Genomic DNA, 14435 nt, shown 5'->3' on the forward strand with positions numbered 1-14435 from the left:
TTGGTCATAAATTCTTCCATTCTCCATAAATCTGACAGGTAAACTATTCCTTGCACTCCCAATTGGCTTATAGTATCAACCTTTACATCTGAATCATGTACCAATTTTGACTTTATTTTGGTATACAGTATAAGATGTTTTTCTGTGCCTAGTTTCTGCAATACCGTTTTCCAGTTTTCCCCACGGTTTTTGTCAAATAGTGAGTTCTTATCCTAGAAGCTGGAGTCTGGGTTTATCGAACAATAGATTACTATAGTCATTGACTACTATGTCTTGTGTACCTAACCTATTCCACTGATGCACCACTCTATTTCTTATCCAGTACCAAGTAGTTTTGATGATTGCTGGTTTACAATACAGTTTTAGATCTGGTAGGGCTAGGCCACCTTCCCTAGTGTTTCTTTTTTTTTAAAATTTTTAAATAGTTTTTTATTTTATTTTACAAAACACAAATATAAAATAGAGAAAAGAAACAAAAACACATCATAAACTTAAATATTGAAACTTAAATATAAAGTAAGAAAGGAAAAAAAAGCATGTCATGTGCATAGCAGAACATAGGAGAGGATTCAAAATATGTAACAATAAATTTTCATTTCAAGAAAGCCTGTATGATAAATAATACACCTTGTGTTAAGAATTGTCCATCTTTTCTTTGCTTCCTTGTGTTTTCTTTTGTTCTCTGCTGTGCACTTTTTAACTTTGTTCTTTTTTCCCCCTACCCCTACCCCCACAAGGCTACAATGTAATTTAGGTATTTCTTGATATATACATACACATACAGATATATACATACACCTATACATATATACATGCATATAGACACATACTTTCCCAAACATAATCTACTCCTAATCTTTGTTTTTTATGTTTGTGCATGTCTTTTGTTTCCTATCCTTCCTGCCTCCTCTACTTTACTTCTACCCACTACATCACCTTCCTATTACTTGCCTACCCCTCTCCTCTGCCAACCACTCTGCCCTCCTATTACTTGCCTTGTCCCCTCCAAGGATCCCTCCCCTATCCTCCCATTCCCATTAATCTAAACACCCTTTACCTGTTCCCTCTCTCCCCTCTAAAAATCCCTCCCTTGTCCTAATCCCTCCCTTGTCCTCTCCCCCCAACTAAACCCCTACCATTTTATTTCTTCTAAATTTAGAAGACTTTTACACTCATCTAAATATATATGTATTGTTCCCTCTTAAACCCATCCTAGCATTTCTTTTCATTAATTCCCTTGTAATTGTGTTCACATAGTTCCTGGGTTTGTTTTGCGAGGTAGACTCCCAGATATTTTATAATGTCTAGAGTAACTTTAAGTGGAATTTCTCTTTCTATCTATTGCTGTTGGGCTTTGTTAGTAATATATAGGAATGCCAATGGTTTATATGGGTTTATTTGATATCCTGCAACTTTTTCTAACATTGTTTATTATTTCAGGTAGCTTTTTACTTGATTCTCTAGGATTTTCTAAGTATACCATCATATCATCTGCAAGGAGTGATAGCTTTATTTCTTCTTTCCCTATTCTAATTCCTTCAATTTGCTTTTCTTCTCTTTTTGCTAAAGGTAACATTTCTAGTACCATATTGAATAACAGTGATGATAATGAGCATCCTTGTTTTACCCCCAATCTTAATGGAAATGTTGCTAGCTTATCACTATTACGTCCAACGCTTGCTAATGGTTTTAGGTAGATGCTACTTATCATTTTAAGGAAGATTCCATTTATTCTTATGCTCTCTAGTGTTTTTAACAGGAATGGATGTTGTATTTTGTCAAAAGCTTTTTCTGCATTTATTGAGATAGTCTTATGGTTTCTCTTAGTTTTGTTGTTGATATGGTAAATTATGCTGATCATTTTCCTAATATTGAACCAGCCCTGCATTCCTCGTATAAATCCTACCTGGTCATAGTGTATTATTCTCAAGATAAATTACTGTAATACTTTTGCTAATATTTTATTTGAATTTACTTCATCTATACTCATTAGGGAAATTGGTCTATAAATTTCTTTATGTTTTGACTCTTTCCAGTTCAGGTATCAGCACCATATTGGTATCATAAAAAGAATTTTGTAGGACTCCTTCTTTGGGTATTTTCCCAAATAGTCTATATAGTATTGGAATTAATTGTCCTTTAAATGTTTGATAGAATTTGCTTGTAAATCCATCTGGCCCTGGAGATTTTTCCCTAGGGAGTTCATTGATGGCTTGTTTCATTTCTTTCTCTGAAATGGTGTTATTTAAGTATTTTATTTCCTCTTCTGTTAATCTGGGCAATTTATATTTTTGTAAATATTCATCCATTTCACTAAGATTGTCAAATTTATTGACAGATTTTTGGGCAAAATAGTTCCTAGTTCTTGTTTTAATTTCCTCTTCAATGGTGATGAATTCACCTTTTTCATTTTTGATGCTAGTAATTTGTTTTTCTTCATTCTTTTTAATCAAATTAACCAAAGGTCCATCTATTTTATTGCTTTTTTCCTAAGGCCAGTTCAGAGTTTATTAGTCCAGTAGTTTTCTTAATTTCAATTTTATTAATCTCTCCTTTGGTTTTCAGTATTTCTAATTTGGTATTCAATTGGAGATTTTCAGTTTGTTCTTTTTCTAGCTTTTTTTAGTTGCACGCCCAATTCATGATCTCCTCTTTCCCTATTTTATTCATGTAAGCATTTAGAAATATAAAACTTCTCCTAAGAACTGCTTTTGCTGCATCCCATAAGTTTTGATATGGTGTCTCATTATTGTCATTCCCTTGGATGAATTTATTGATTGTTTCTATAATTTGTTGTTCGACCCACTTATTCTTTCGGATTAGATTATTTAGTTTCTAATTAATTTTTAGTCTATCTTTCTATGATCCTTTAATACATATAATTTTCATTGCCTTATGATCTGAAAAGGATGCATTGACTATTTCTGCCTTTCTGCGTGGGATTGTGAGGTTTTTATGCCCTAGTATATGGTCAGGTTTTTTTGTATGTGCCATGTACTGCTGAGAAAAAGGCATATTCCTTTCTATCCCTATTCAGTTTTTTCCAGAGTTCTACCATATCTAACTTTTCTGAAATTATATTCATATCCTTAACTTCTTTCTTATTTATTTTGTGGTAAGATTTATCTAGTTCAGAGATGGGGAGTTTTAAGTCCTCAACTGGTATAGTTTTGCTGTCTGTTTCTTCCTGTAACTCCCTTAGCTTCTCCTCTAAGAATTTGGATGCTTTGATGTGCACCACTTGGTGCATATATGTTTAGTAATGGTATTACTTCATTGTCTATGGTGCCTTTTTAGCAGGTTGTAGTTTCCTTCCTTATCTCTTTTAGTTAGTTCCATTTTTGCTTTTGCTTTTCTGAGATCAGGATTGCTACCCTAGTTTTTTGTTTTAATTTCAGCTGAAGCATAATATATTCTATGCCAGCCTTTTACCTTTACCCTGTGTGTGCCTTTTCATGTGTTATAATTTGCCCTTTTCTGCCTTTTCATTTCCTCTTCTCCCTTTACAATCCCTTTTCACCACTTAGGTTTTACACCATCACTTCAAAGTCACCTTAAACCCACTCCCTCTGTCTATGTATATCGCTTCTAAATGTCATAATAAGGATACAGCTCTCAGGAGTTATAAGTATCATCTTCCCATGTAGGGATGTAAACATTTTGCTTTTATTGAATAACATGGGTTTTTTTGTCATTTCCTGTTTACCTTTTTATGCCTCTCTTGAGTCTTATATTTGAAGATCAAATTTTCCATTCATCTCTGATCTTTTCATCAGGAAAGTCTGGGAAGTCCCCTATTTCATTCAATGTCCGTCTCCTCCCCTGAAAGACTATGCTCACTTTTACTGGGTAGTTGATCCTTGGTTGTAATCCAAGCTCCTTTGCCTGACAGAATATCTTATTCCAAGCTTTCCTATCTTTTAATGTAGAATCTTCAAGGTCCTGCATAATCCTCATTGTGGTTCCACAATATTCGAATTATTTCTTTCTGACTGCTTGCAGTATTTTCTCCTTGACTTGATAATTCTGGAATTTGGCTACAACATTTCTTGGCATTTCCAATTTGGGATCTCTTTCAGGAGGTGATTGGTGGATTCTTTTGATGATAATTTTAACCTCTGGTTCTAGGACCTCAGGGAAGTTTTCCTTGATGATTCTTGGAAGATGCTGTCCAGACTCTTTTTTTGATCATAGCTTTCAGGTAAACCAATAATTCTTAAATTATCTCTTATGGATCTATTCTCTGGTCAGTTGTTTTTCCAATGAGGCATTTTACATTTTCTTATATTTTTTCATTCTTTTGATTTTGTTTGACTGATTATTGATGTCTCATAAAACCATTAGCTTCCACTTGCCCAATTCTAATTTTTTAATGAATTGTTTTCTTCAGTTAGCTTTTGTACCTCCTTTTCCATTTGGCCAGTTCTACTTTTTAAGGAGCTGTTTTCTTCTGTGATTTTTTTTTTCCATTTGCCAATTGTATGTTTAAAGGAATTGTTTAATTTTTCTTCTACCTCTTTTATGTGACTTAAAATCCTTCTTGAGCTCTTCCAAGAAGGCTTTTTGGGCTTGACACCAGTTCACAGTCCCCTTTGAGGTTTTGGTTGTGGGTATATTAACAATTTAGTCCTCTCCTGAATTTGTGTTTTGCTCTTTCCTGTCACCGAGATACTTCTCTTTGGGTATTGTTTTTCTTTGTTGCTTTTTGCTCATGTTGTTTGCCTTTTTTTGTGACTTTTAAAGTTGATCTCTGCTTCTGGGGTAAAGGGAGCACTGTTCCAGGCTTCTCGTGCTAGAGGACTAGGGGCCTGGTTACTGGTTTTGTGTGCTGGGGCCTCAGGCACTGGCAGCTGGAGCTGGTGTGATGGCTGGTGTGTGTCTGGTGTTGGCACTTGCCTGCTCCACTATCCTGGGGCTCAGGATCTCCTACTGATTTTTTTGAGGGTGGGGCTTGCCACTGGCTTTCCGGGATGCCTCCCATTTTGTACTGATCTCCTTCAGCCACAGCAAATGGAACCTTTTCCTTAATCCCCCTAGCCTCCCAACCTAAAAGACTGCTGCATCTTCTCTTTCTGCTGGCTCCACTATTTCAGGATTTTTCCTGGTGCAATATTCTCTGGGTTTTTCAAAATCAATATGGGAGGGTGAGAGCAATTTACTCCTTACTCCACCATCTTGGCTCCCGGAAACCAAAATAGGTGACTTTCACACATTCTGTTTGTGGAATGATAGCTCCAGGAGCAGCTGTAGATTCAGTAATTTCCAAGGCCTGCTCCTGGTTTGCTGGGGTCAGGGCTGTATTGGCACACCCTGTGCTGGATTGTGTTTCTCTCTCACCCAGTTCCGAGAGACCCCTCCTGCTGACCTTCTAAGTTGTCTCTGGCGTCTGTGGGCTGAGAAGTCTGAAAACTGCCACTGCTGCCAGTGATTCAGTCCTCTAAGATCTGTTCTGGTTTTGCTGGGGCCAGGTCTGCACTGGCATGGCCTGCACTAGACTGCCCTCCTCTCTCAGCCCAGTGGAACAGACCCTTCCTGTCGACCTTCCAGGTTGTCTTGGGCTGGAAATCTGCCTCACTCTGTCTCTTTGTGGGTTCTACCATCCCAGAATTTGTTCAGAGTCACTTTTTAAAGGTATTTGAAGGGGTTTGGGGAAGCGCTCAGCTGAGTCCCTGCTTTCACTCCACCATCTTGGCTCTACTCTTGGGATGATAACTTTCAAACCACACCTGAACCCCCACCCAATGTTTCATGTTATTGCTGGGTGTCGTGGAGATAGAGGTATCCAAGTTGAAAATTATTGCACTGAAACATGAAGCAACATTAAAAAAAGGAAAGTAGGTCAAGGAGTCAAACGTTCTTTGTACCCATCACTCTATCAATAAATATTATGTGTCTACTATATGCCAGGCACTGTGCTAAACACTGGGGATACAAAAAAAGGCAAAAGACTGTCCTTGTCCTCAAGGAGCTTACAATCTAGTATACAAAGGGATGCAAATCTCCTATACTTCCAGGGACAGAAACATCAAATTTCCCTTCAATCCCTCTTAACTCTCAGGTAGAACAGGATACTACTGCTTTGCACTCACAGGCAAAGGAGTTCATGCTGAAAAATAGCTGACAGTTTGTCTGGATTATATATGTGTGTGTGTGTGTGTGTGTGTGTGTGTGTGTGTATGTGTGTAAAGAGAGAGAGATACACATGCATACATTATCTATCTATCTGTCCATCCATCTATCTATCTATCTATCTATCTATCTAATTAATGAGGTCCAGATAGGATGCAGGGGTTTGTGACATGATGGCTACCATGTTCATGGTCTCTCCTCAGCTATATCCCTTCCCCATCTTCTGCTCCTATCTTTGCCATGGTACTCATTCACTCTCAAAAATTCAGTGTTCAAATTGATCTGTGGATCTATCAATTTGGATATTCCCTCCAAAGATGCAAATCACAACTCATCCAAATAGCGGTACACTTATCTTCCTTCCCCCTCCCACCCTGAAATTTCTTGCAGTATACAAAATGTAGCCACCAGCAACTGGCCCTTAAAGCAGAGCCCCCACCACCCTGCAAGCAGCAAGAAACTTCTGAAACAAGACATAGGGGCAGTATGGTATTGTGGAGAGAAAGCTGGACTTAGAGTCAGGAAGGCCTCTGGGTTCAGATCCTACCCCAAACAATAACTCTTTAACCTGGCCAATCCATTTAGCCTCTCTGGGTTTCAGCTTTGTTCAACTCTAAAATGAGGATTTGAAATCAATGGCCTTTAAGATTCCCTCTCCTGGATCTATGAGCCTTGCAAGTCGAGTATAGCTTCTCTCCAAGAGAAAGGTTAGGGACCTCTGTTCTATAAGAACTACTCCAGTGGATTTAGGAGAAAAAAAAACCCATTCCTGTGTTAGCTTAGAAGACCTACTGAAAATGATATACAACAACTCCTATTTCAAAAGGCCTCCAGCCATCAGTAGATAGCTAGGAGTTGAGTGGATGCATTTGATAGGTCGGTTTTAAGCTACATTGTTTTGAAGTGCTGAGTGGAATTTACAGACATCTCGAAAGAAAAATGACATTTGGATCTGATAGTCAGGCTCTACCTCAATACTGCCTCAGTGAGCCATAGTTTCAGGCTCCATACACAAACAAAACCAAAAAAACACAGAAGGGACAGTCTCACAGAGCTTAAAAACACTGCTCTTCTTTGCTATTGAAATAAATCAAAGGAGGTGCATGATTGAACTTCCCCTGAAGGGTATATGTCCTTCCTTGGGAATGGGTGAGCACAAGTTTTTATAGCTGTTGAATCAGAATGATTTTGTGCTTTAGAATTTAAACCACGCACTCATTAGTGCTATCTTTAACGATGTCTGATACAGCTTCAGCCCTCTCTCTTTTTTTTCCGCAAGAGCCAGAGGTAGAGGTGACAAAGGTAATGAAATCTAAATGCAGGCATTTTAATCAATTCTTTAATATCATCTAATTTTTCCCCCAACTTCACAGTTATGTTCATCAAGTTCACCACAAATCTGCAACTTCTTTGTTTAAGCAGTTATGTGTCTCAGTTCTTTTTCTTAATCTCCACCTTTTATGTTTCTTACTAGCCTGTAATTTCTGGAGTGTTGGCTGTCAGAGAGGGAGGCAAAGTAGGTGATTTTCCTGCATTGCAAACTATCATTATTAACACGCGCTGCATTAGTAATGGGCCCATTATTGCCACTAAAAACATTTCCATTATCTGATAAGACAAAATTACCTGTGCATCTGTAATGCTGCGGGAACTGACAGGGCATGTTTACAGAGTTCCCAGTTTCATCTCTCTGTGAATTTCATGGTATAGTTGAAGGAATCCTGGGTCTGAAATCTGAAGACTTGGATTTGCCATTAATCTGCTGTTTATCTTTGGGTGATTCATTTCCTCTTTCAATGTCTTAATTTCCTCATCTGACATATGTACGTTAGACTACATTCATTTATTTATTCACTCCGTTATCCTGTCAAGTATTTATTACGTGCCAAGTGCTATGCTAGTAGGGGATGCAAAGGCAAAAATGAAACAATCCCTACCCTCAAGAATCCTAGATTCTATAAGTGGGAAACAAGCATGCATACCCAGATTAGTAGGAAAATATATACAAAGCAAGCACTAGGTAGTATGATCAGCAACAATAGTGATAGAGGAGAGTGTGGAAAGGCCTTGTATAGGATATGGCTCTTGATCTGAGTCCTGAAGGAAGCTGAGGATTCTAAGATGCAAAGATGAGGAGAAGAACATCCCAGTTATGGGGTGGGGGCAGTGAGTGCAAAGTCACAGGAGTAGAAGATGGAGTGCTATGTATAAGGAAAAGGCCAGTTTGGCATTAACAGAGTATGCAAGGAAGAGTAATGAGCAACAGGACTGGAAAAACAAGCTGGAGATAGATCATAAAGGACCTCCCCTGTGCCTGGAATTATCTTCCTTTTCATCGGTATCTCTTAGCTTCTCTGGTTTTCTTCAGGTCCCAGATAAAATCCCATATTCTGCAAGAAGCCTTTCACTGATCCCCCTTAAAGCTAGCTCCTTTCCTCTAAGATTATCTTCAATTTGTCTTGTGTGTACAGTCATTCCTTCCACATCATGGTGGCTTAGGGGCACAGTTGCCCCCGTGATCTGGAAAATCCCTGTAAAATCTTTTGGCCCTACCTTCATACCAGAGAAGAGGTCTGAATTTTTTCTTTTATGGGGTGTTTACAGTACCTTATTGTAGAAATTGGGTCAAGTATTTCATAGGCTCTGTGTCATCTGCTGGCCTTTGTGTGTCATCTGGGGCTTTCCAAAACTCCCCCCAAATTCCCATTTAATTTCGTATGGCAACCTGAGATATATTGAAACTGCTTTGGGGAAAGGCACGATGTAGAAGGGATAACTGTATATCATCTTTGTGCATAATTGTTGTAGGTTGTCTCTTCTATTAGACTATAAACTCTTTGAGGACAGGGAATGGTGTTGGAGTTTTTTAAACCTTTTTTTAATCCCAGTGCTTAGCACAGTGCCTGACATATAGTAGGCATTTAATAATGGTTGTTGACTTGTTGGCTTGACTTTAAATGCAAAACAGGAGAGTTTAAGGTCCTATCTAGCTTTAATTTTTCATGAAACCATCTTTGCATTTCTTTATTGTCTTTGAGTTTATTTCATTGTATCCAGTAGTGCTGATTTATTAATAGTAATGGGGTAGGAGGGAGACTCAGGGTTGAGTCTTTCAGGGCTGAGACCTTAAAATAGTTTGTTCTCTGTGGATATTAAAGTGTTCTTTTGGAGGCAGTATGGTATTTTAAGAAGGGCATTGGACTGCGAGTCAGGAGACCTCAGCCACTAATTTGCTTTATGACTGGGCAAGTTATTTGGTAGTGTCAACAGCATGGCCAAACAACGCACTAAATCCTAGGAGTAACTTCTCTCAAGATCATTGTGGTTCCTTTCCACCTGCTTTGACTTGAAGACCATTTTGTCCTAAGTCTCTCTGACATTACTAGTTGGATCTCTTCTCTGTCCTTCCTTACCCTTCTTTGAAAATTTCAGTGTAGGCCTCATTATGAGGGGTAAGAAGGCTGCCCTGGTTTGGTAGTCTCTGCTGTTGCCCTAGTTTGAAGGGTACTGTCCTAGTACCCCTACCCCTTTTCCTTGTTGTCCCTATCACCCCCTCAATTACTCCCTTGGATGTTTCCAATTAATCCACAAGGCCTTTCCTAAATAAATGACTCTATTTGCCTTCATCACTGACTGACTCATCTGGTTCTTCTTTACTTCCCACCAGTCTCTCCAGTTATGTCCTGGCAGTGGATCCTAATGGAGATCTAGGCTAACATCCCCATTTCATAGATGAAGAAATTGAGAGCTAGAAAAGTTAAGTAATTTGTTGAGGTCAACATAGCTGATGGTGATGCTAGGACTGGAGCATACTCCCTAGTCCAATGTCGTTTCCATTATACCACATGGCCCCTGCGCAATGGGTCTGAGAGTATGCCTTCCCCAGATAGGTCTTGTTAGTATTAAAGTGCTTTTGTTAAAGGTGACAGCATAAAATATCCATGACATCTACATTTCACTTGATATATTGGATTAGATTATCTGTTGATTCTCGGGTGAATCAATACAAAATAAGAAAGGAGATTTATAGAGAATTAAAATTGAAAGAGACCTTAGGATCTATATCATCCCCAGATTTTGCAGATAAAGAAACTAAGGCAGATGTAGGTCAAATGAAATGCTTGGTTGGGGCAGGTCAGGGAAACTGAATTGGAAGCATCCCAACTAATTTGTTCAAAATAGCACTGGCATTCTCCAAATTGGTTTAACAGGAATCATCTTTGACAGCTAAAAAATGGAAACTAATGATCTCATACTAGAAGGGGGACAAAAGCCTCTTAAAATAGTACTAGAACAAAGATACAAAAGTCTCAAATAATGTTCTCTGTGGGGCAGCTAGGTGGCTCAGTGGATGGAGTACCAAACCTGAAGCGAGGACCAATCTTGCCGAGTTCAAATCTGGCCTCAGACACTTACCAGCTGGGTGACCCTGGGCAAGTCACTTAGCCCTTTTTGCCTCAGTTTCCTCATCTATAAAATGAGCTGGAGAAGGAAATGGCAAACCACTCGGATATCTTTGCCAAGAAAACCCCAAATGGGGCCATGAAGAGTTGGATAAAACTCAAGAACATCAAATGCTTTTTGCATTAACGTCTACCTAATTCACTAAAAAAGGTGGCGTATAGTAATTAGACAGGAACATGGAGCATTTGTCATTGCATTATGCTCTTAGTAAGGAGAGCTTTAGCAAATTTATTCTCTATTGTCTAGAATAAGATGCATTGGGAAATTCGAGTTTGTTTTATAAACTGAGCTTTTGAAACAACGCAGACCCCACTTCAGATATGTCACAGAAATGGAACGTTGAAGTGTTTAAAATTCAATCAAAGGTTTGTGGCAAGCGGCCTGATATTAAAATAGCAGGAAAATCATTTCAATATATGTTTTGAACATGATTTGTCCCAAATAGCATTCTAATAGATAACACTGATTATACGGTAGCCAACATAATTTATATATCCCCAACACTACGCTTTTGTCAGAGACATTGTTAAGGAATTTGACGCATATGCAAGAGAACAATGTATGTCAACTGAAATATATACCAATTAGCTTTAAATGGAGAGCTGCGATGAATGATATGTGCACATGCTATACTTATAAGTAATCATATGCAGGCTAAAGTAGCTTGCGTTTCCAAACAAGAAGTCTTTTTATGTTGTCATTTTAAAACTCTCCTCTTTCTGAAGGTCAAGAATAAATAGCACCATTAGCATTAAAAGCGAGTAAAAGGGAAAGTCATTTGTTGTTCATTTAACATCCCATTTTTCTGAAATCGCTTTGTAAAGCATTCATTTGTTCACCCTCCCGCCCCTCCCTTAGAGGTTCCCAAGACAAGGTAAAGACCGTTCTAGGTTCTGTTTATTAGAAGTGGATTTTTATTTTCTATTGTTAATTTTAATATCTTGATTCAGTGGGATAAGTTGTTGAAATTATATGGCTTACTGAGGTGACCATGGGGAAGGATAATACTAATAAATACAGCTGTCCAAATCATTGTTAGCACAGTTGGTTCCAGCAGCTGGTGCTAATGAGACCAAGGTTAAAGGTTCAGTTCCCATCTGGGCTGGTCTAACTTTACATCTACCAAACAACCGCCCCAACAACAACCTGTCTGGTTGCCAGATGCTGCTGCTTCTCCTAATTCATACCTTTGGTCACGAGGGGATGAGGTGAGACAAACACAGGGAACTTGAGGGCTCAGCGCCAACTCTATACAGGAAACCAAAACAAACAATGACAATAAACCCCCTAGTCTAAGAAGCTCTGGCTATGTAAACGATAGCATGGGCAGGCTATGTAGGGATCATGGATCTGAGCTAGAAGGAACCTCAGGACTTATTGAGACCAACCTTTTCATTTTACAGTTGAGGAAACTGAGACCTGGGAGATTAAACAACTTGTCCAAGGTAGAGCAGGTAGTGTCAAAAGTAAGATTTGAACCTAGGTCTTCTGACTCCAGGGCCACTGCATTAGACATAGGACATTTAGATACAGACAAATTGATCAAATAATCAAGAAGCATTTATCAAGCACCTACTAAATGCCAGACAGGCCCTGTGCCTGGTGCTGGGGATGCAAAGACAAAACTGAAACATTTCTTGTACTGAAGGAGCTTGCCTTCTGTTGGGGGAATAAAACATCTACATAAAGTATAGAAAAATTTACAAAACAAATCAAAGATAGCATCCCAAACATCCCCCAGGTCACAGACCATCTAGTGTACAGACAAAGTGGGAGAGAAGCTCTGCCTCAGGCATGCCTCCCCCCACCCCCCACCCAAGATCTATCCCAGAAAAAAATTGGAGTGTGAATTCCAACATAAAAGTATTGTCCTGTTTCAGAAAAGTAACCCCATCCTGGGATAGAGAATTGTGGATTACATCTAATTTCATGATGCAGACCTAGCAGCCTCAGTAGCAGGTTACTACCTCCCCCTGGAGGACTCTAGGGTTATATCCTTCCCAACCATATAAGAATTCCCAGTTATGCAAACTCATGCAATTACCTCTGTCTCAGACTGCGGGTTCCTCACTTTGTGAAATAGAGTTCATACCTGTTCCTCTCCATCCTTCAGAGCTGCGGTAAGGACATGAATAACTTTTGGTCAAAGCAATTTCATGATGCTATCTACTAAGTAGTGGAGAGGCTGCAATCTGTGTGAATAGAACAAATTCCCACTGGGATGAAATCTGAACTCTTGAATAATTAAAGAAAGCTTTAGGTGAACATTATCAAAATCAGGGTCTGTACCTGGGCAAGTGCATAAATCAGTTTTTTTTCTAAAAAAATGAATAAAATGAATTTAGGAAATCAGAATGAGCCACAGTGATCCACAGTACCCAAACAATTGGCTCCCATTTCAAATATAAAGACTTGGAAAGAGAAAACCATCTCCTCCATTTACTAACCAGGTCACCTTCCTCTTTGAACTTCAGTTTCTTCATTTATAACACAAAGATAATAGTACTTGCACCCTCATGGGGGTGAGCTTTAAAATTATTTAAAGCAGGAGTTATTGAGAAACAAACACATATAGTTTGCTCACACATATACTCCTATCCCCATGTGACCTGATAAACTGAGCTCTCCCATCACATAATTAACTTCAACATTCTTCTCTGTTCTTTTCCATTCAAGGTAACTACCAAATGAGACCATTCATGCTTTACTTTGGAATGAAAACCCCTGCCCTCCCCAACATCCCTCCCCTATGACAACCCCTCTGTTGAAGCAACCCATTTACTCAGTAGGTGTTCATCGGTGAAAGGACAGTGCTGCCCTTCCATAGTTCAAATGACAAGATGGATATTGTTCGGGAATTTGGGAAGAGGCCAGGTCAAAATTGCCAGGGAATGTTGAATCAGTCTGGAAACAATGGCCTTAGCAGCCATGTCTTATGAAATCTCATTAGGATAAGTGGGGGTCTGGGCAAACATTTAGCCTCATTGGCCTCTGAAAAGGAATAACCCAGCATCTGTTCTGTTGCATTTTTGGGCCAAAGTCTGATTTTGGTGTTAAAAATAATACTAATGTGAATATTAATAATGATGATAATGATGACAATGGCTCAAGCTGATAAAATGTTTTAAAGTTTGTAAAGCATATATCTCATTTGAAACCTTTTCCCTCATCTTCTTACATGTTTATGCCCAAGATTTAAATATGTATAATTTAATTCCATCTGATCCCCTTAAGAGTTAACAAGCCACCCTCCACAACCCCACCCCCAATCCCCACCACCCAGTACAGCTTATCTACCAGCATCACATCAGCTCTTCAATCGTCTGTCCAGCGGCTCGGTTTATGTCAGAAACAAACAGACTCAAGTTGGCAGAAAATATTTCTTAAATCGCCATGGACTGAAACAAGGTGCTTTGAGGATCTGGGTGAGGTCATAGGCAGCACTAAAACCTCTATTTATTTTGCCAACGAGCAAGTAGGCACTGAGAGTAATTTCCCCAATGAACTGTCTTTGCCCCTTCCTCCAAATTGTGGGTTATTATTGTTCCATTTAGTACTAGGCAGTCCTTAACGAGCCTCAATTCCTAATGGTTTGGGAAAGGTTCTAGGATCCATTGTGGTCACTGTCTGCCTCCTTTTGTTGCATTTTCTTCCTGCTATAGCTATGTTATTGTTTTCCCATCACTGTCTACATCACGCTATGAAAAAAGCCCCCTAATTGATGTTGGTATGGATATTTCTGACAGCATCCACTGCCAGAAATGTTCATTTAAAAATTTAAGATGATTAATTCCATATAGATGGATTTGTTACTGGCATGTTTCACCAACACCCATCTATTA

Source organism: Trichosurus vulpecula, chromosome 8 (genome assembly GCF_011100635.1).
Source record: "Trichosurus vulpecula isolate mTriVul1 chromosome 8, mTriVul1.pri, whole genome shotgun sequence".
NCBI lineage: Eukaryota > Metazoa > Chordata > Mammalia > Diprotodontia > Phalangeridae > Trichosurus > Trichosurus vulpecula.